At 37.3% G+C, this 5795-nt stretch overlaps 1 pseudogene; it reads left to right on the top strand.

Moving 5' to 3' along the window:
• The first annotated feature begins 3649 nt into the window (after positions 1 to 3649).
• On the top strand, positions 3650 to 4198 carry LOC138174767 (large ribosomal subunit protein uL15 pseudogene; annotated as a pseudogene).
• The last annotated feature ends 1597 nt before the right edge of the window (positions 4199 to 5795 follow it).

Here is a 5795-nt window from a genome sequence, read left to right as displayed (position 1 = left end):
TTTCCCAGGGGGTGTCCACTCAAATGCAAAAATAAATTGGGATGGAGCTCACTTTGAGAAGAGTTGTGTGATTTGACCAGACAAGACTCTCGGCAGCTGTTGAGGCCCTCCCTCTTTGAAAACCCAGATGTTGGTGCTTCCCTCTCTGGTAGCTGACTAGATGACCCCAGGAGGCACAGAGGCCCAGAAGACAACCCCCCATGGAGCAGAGGCCCGGAAGACAACCCCAGGCAGCGCTGAGGACCGGACGCCATGCTGAGCCTGGGACCAGGTCTGATCAACCTGGCCGCAAGTTGACCCACCAACCACAAGGGCCACTGCCAGGCCTATCACTGCAGGTCTGGGACTGGATAGAGCAGGGTAAGAGTCAAATTCAGGGCTCCTGCCAGGGGCAGCAGCTACTCCTGGGACTACCAATCCCCTAGAAATTTAAAAAGCCCATATCTGGACTTCCAGGGACCAGGATGGCAGAGAGAACCCCAGATGCTCCAATCCCCCTGTCTCTGACCCTGAAAACATGTTAATTATTTCCCCAGGGCAAAACTTTAAGCAGTAAAGGCTTGGGAACCCTAGAGGAAGGGTGTGGCTAGGACCTTGCCTCAAAATGGGTAAAAAGCAGACTGCAAAAACAAAGACTCTGGAGTCCTACTATTTTGAGAGGGAGGAACCAAATTCACAGAGAGACAATGATGACTCCACACCCACAGCTGAAGCCTCAACAGGAAACTGGTCTCAGGCACAGAAAGCTTTCTTAGATGAGCTCAAAAGGAACTTTGAAAACCAAATGAGAGAGATAGAAGATAAAATGAATAATTCTTTTAAAATCAAAATTAGAAAAACATTACAATGAAGAAAACAGCTCCTTAAAAAGAAAAATGTGTGATATGGAAAAGGAACTCCAAAAACTAACCAAGGAAAACAATTTGCTAAAAACTAGAATCAACCAAATTGAAGCGAATAGCTCTATGAGGAACCAAGAATTAGTCAAACAAAATATCAAGAATGAAAAATTAGAAAAAGAGGTAAAATATATCAATGGAAAAATAACTGACCTGGAAAACAGATCCAGGAGAGACAATCTGAGAATCATAGGCCTACTGGAAAATCATGATGAAAAAATAAGTCTGGACAACATCTTCCAAGAGCTCATCAAGGAAAAGTGCCCTGAGATACTACAACCAGAGGGAAAAATAGAAATTGAGAGAATCCACCAGACACCTCCTGAAAGAGATCCCAAATTGAAAAGTTGGCTAAATGTTGTGGCCAAACTCCAGAACTACCAGGTAAAGGAGAAAATACTACAAGTGGCCAGAAGGAAACAATTGAAATATCAAGAAATGACAGTAAAAATCACATGGGATCTGGCAGCCTCTACACTGAAAGATCAGAGGAAGTGGGATACAATTTTCCTCAAGACAAAAGAGCTCAGGTTACAACCAAGGATCACCTACCCAGAGAAACTGAAGATATTCTTCCAGGCAAAGATGGTCATTAAATGATATAATGGATTTCCAGACCTTCCTGATGAAAAAGCCAGAGCTGAATGGAAAATTCATCCTCCAATTACGAAATGCAAGAAAGACATAGAAAGGAAAACAAGGAAAACATACACACACACACACACACACACACACACACACACACACATACACACACACCCTGTTATTTAATAAGAGCAAACTGTTTATAGACAAGTAGAAGGTATGGGTATAAATTACACAAAATGATGATTAAAAAAATCCTTATTAAGGGCTACAAAGGGACCGCAATGGAAGAAGAGGGAAGAATGAAGTGGAAAAGGGTAAATTATGCCACACAAAGAGTCATAAAAACAATATAGCAGAGGGAAAGAAGGGAGGGAGATGAGCATTATATGAGCTTTTCCCTCATTGGTTCTGGTGCAAGGAGGGAATAACAACCAATTAAGCATAGGACTCTATGGAGAAGAGACACAAAATATATAATAATAGAGGGAAAGAGGGGAGGGAGAGAAGCTTTACATGAGATCTGGTCTGGTCAATCTTGGTTCAAAGAAGAAATAACATATTACATTAAGTGTAAAAATCTATCATAACCTATAGGTAGTAGGAGGAGGGAAGGGCTACGAAAGGGGAAGGGTTGGTGAGAAGGGAGGCAAGAAGTAAGGGAAAGGGGAGGAAAAGGGAGGGGGGCTGATAAAAAGGGAATACTGAGGAAGGCAGTGGTCAAAAGGAAAACTCTTAAGGAGGGGAAGGGAGAAGGGAAGAAAAATAAAAGCATAAACTAAAAAAAGGGGGGAGGGAATAAGATGGAGGGAAAGAGATAGATAGTAATCATAACTGTGAATGTGGATGCAATGAACTCCCCCATAAAATGGAGGTGGATAGCAGAATGGATTAAAAACCATAATCCTACAATATGCTGTTAACAAGAAAAAAAATATGAAACAGAGGGATACACACAGGGTAAAGGTAAAAGGCTGGAGTAAAATATATCATGCTTCAGCTAAAGTAAAAAAAAAAAAAGCAGGGGTAGCAATCCTTATCTCAGATAAAGCAAAAGCAAAAATTGATCTAATTAAAAGAGATAGGGAAGGAAACTATATTCTGCTAAAAGACAACATCAAGAATGAAGCAATATCATTACTTAACATATATGCACCAAGTAGTATAGCATCCAAATTCCTAGAGGAGAATGTAAGGGAATTAGAGGAAGAAATAGATAGCAAAACTATACTAGTGGGGGACCTTAATCTCCCCCTCTCTGAACTTGATAAATCCAAACTCAAAATAAACAAGAAAGAAGTTAAGGAGGTGAATAGCATTTTAGAGAGGGTAGGTATGATAGATCTGTGAAGAAAATTGAATGGGTATAAAAAGGAATATACCTTCTTCTCAGTGGTATATGGGACATGCACAAAAACTGACCATGTACTAGGACATAAAAACCTCACATTTCAGTGCAGAAAGGCAGAAATATTAAATGCATCATTCTCAGATCATGATGCAATAAAAATCATATGCAATAAAGTGCCATGGAAAGACAGACTAAAAACTAATTCAAAACTAAACAATTTTATCTTAAAGAATAAGTGGGTCAAATAAGAAATCATAGAATCAGTCAGTAACTTCATTCAAGAAAATGACAATAATGAGACAACAATTTGTGGGATGCAACAAAGGCAGTTCTTAGGGGAAGTTTTATATCCCTGCATGCATACATGAATAAATTATAGAAAAGGGAGGTAAATGAATTGGGCGTGCAACTGAAAAAGCTAGAAAAAGAACAAATTGAAAATCTGCAATTAGATACTAAATTAGAAATAATGAAAACCAAAGGAGAGATTAATAAAATTGAAATTAAGAAAACTATTGAATTAATAAATAAAACTAAGAGCTGGTTTTATTAAAAAAAACAATAAAATTGATAGATCCTTAGCCAATATGATAAAAAAAAAGAAAGAAGAAAACCAAATTGTGAGTATCAAAAATTAAAAAAGTGAATCTACCTCCAATGAAGAGGAAATTAAAACAATAATTAGGAATTATTTTGCCAAATTGTATGCACATAAATTTGACAATCTTAGTGAAATGGATGAATATTTACAAAAATATAAGCTTCCCCTCTTTGCTCTTCTCGCAACACTTGCAGCGCAGGTTCCTTTTCTCTTTTACGGTGGCCTGCAAGATGTCTTCCCAACTAAGGAAGATGCAGAAGCTCCATGGGAATGTCAGCCGCGGCCATGGGCACATCAGCAAACACCAGAAGCACCCAGAGGCTGCGGCAATGCAGGAGGGCTGCACCATCACCAGATCAACTTCGACAAATATCATCCAGGTTATTTTGGTAAAGTGGGTATGAGGCATTACCACTTGAAGAAGAACCAAACCTACTGACCAACTGTCAACCTTGATAAGCTGTGGACACTGGTCAGTGAGCACACCAGGATTAATGCTTCAAAAAACAAGGAGGACCTTGCCCCTATCATTTATGTTGTGCAGTTGGGCTACTACAAAGTCCTAGGAAAAGGGAAACTCCTCAAGCATCCAGTCATTGTGAAGGCAAATTTCTTCAGCAGATAAGCAGAGGAAAAAATCAAGGGTGTTGATGGAGCCTGTGTCCTTGTGGCATAAAAATCCAATGTTATCAAATAAAACAAATGACTTTATTATTAAAAAAATAAAAATAACAAAAATATGTATATAAGCTTCCCAGATTAACTGAAGAGGGAGTAAATTACTTAAGTAACCCCATCTCAGAAAGAGAAATTGAACAAGCCATCAGTGACCTCCCTAAGAAAAAATATCCAGGGCCAGATGAATTTATTATTAAATTCTATCAAACATTTAAAGAAAAATTGATTCCAGTACTCTACAAACTATTTGGGAAAAATTAGTGAAGAAGGAGTCCTAACAAATTCTTTTTATGACACAAACATGGCACTGATACCTAAATCAGGAAGAGATAAAACAGAAAAAGAAAATTATAGACCAATTTCCCTCATGAATATGGATGCAAAAATTAAAAAAATATATATTACCAAAAAGACTACAGCAACTTATCACAAGAATAATACACTTTGATCAGGCAGGATTTATTCCAGGAATGCAAGGATAGTTTAATATTAGTAAAACTATCAGTATAATTGATGATATCAACAATAAATCTAGCAGAAAACACATGATTATCTCAATAGATGCAGAAAAGGCTTTTGACAAAGTACAGCACCCATTCCTATTAAGAAACACTAGAAAGCATAGGAATAAATAGAGCTTTCCTTAAAATAATAAGTAGCATCTATTTAAAGCTATCAGCAAGTATTATATGTAATGGGGTTAAGCTAGAAGCATTTCCAATAAGATCAGAGGTAAAACACTGGTGTCCACTATTACTCCTCTTATTCAATCTGGAACTAGAAATGTTAGCAGTAGCAATTAGAGAAGAAAAAGAAATCCAAATAATCAAATTAGGCAAAGAAGAAACCAAGTTATCACTCTTTGTGGATGATATGATGATATATCTAGAGAATCGTAAAGAATCAAGTAAAAAACTACTTGAGACAATAAATAAATTTGGCAAAGTTGCAGGACATAAAATAAACCCATATAAATCCTCAGCATTCCTGTATATTTCTCATGAAATCCAACAAGAAATCACAGAAAGAGAAATCCCATTTAAATTTTTTTTTATGAGAAAGGAATTTTTTTCTTCTCTTTATTTTTTTATTTTTATTTTTTTAAATGCTTTATTAACTTCTGATTTACATCATTTGTTTCCACCAGATTTTGAGTTACAAATTTTCTCCCCATTTTTCCCCCACCCATCGCCCCAAAATAGCATTCCCACAGGATATCCCCACCTCCAATCTGCTCTCTCCCATATTTTCTCCCATACCTGTTTCAACTTTTCCAGTGAATCTCTATGCCTCAGTGCCTGTATATCTTATTTCTTAATTACATGTAAGATGGTATTAATAATAGTATATATAGATATATAGATATATATATATACACATACAAACACACACACACACACACACACACACACACACACATATATATATATATTTGAATATTTGATTTTAAAACTTTCAATTCCAGATTCATTCCCTTCCCCCCCTGCCACCCACCCCCACTGGGAAGACAAGCAGTTCAGTATAGGTTGTACATGTGCAACTAATGCAAAACAACGTAGTAGATATATTGTAAAAGACTGACTATATTTCCCTCCCTCCTATCCCACCTCCCACTTGTTCTATTCTCTACTTTGATACTGTCCCTTTTCAAAAGTGGGTGCTTCCAACTTCCTTCCCCCCC

The sequence above is a fragment of the Petaurus breviceps genome, unplaced genomic scaffold (assembly GCF_028583685.1).
Source record: "Petaurus breviceps papuanus isolate PSGF00001 unplaced genomic scaffold, PetGlider_PUasm1.0 76, whole genome shotgun sequence".
Classification (NCBI taxonomy): Eukaryota; Metazoa; Chordata; class Mammalia; order Diprotodontia; family Petauridae; genus Petaurus; species Petaurus breviceps.
The sequence above is the reverse complement of the archived record's forward strand: the minus strand, read 5'-3'. Positions and strand labels throughout refer to the sequence as shown.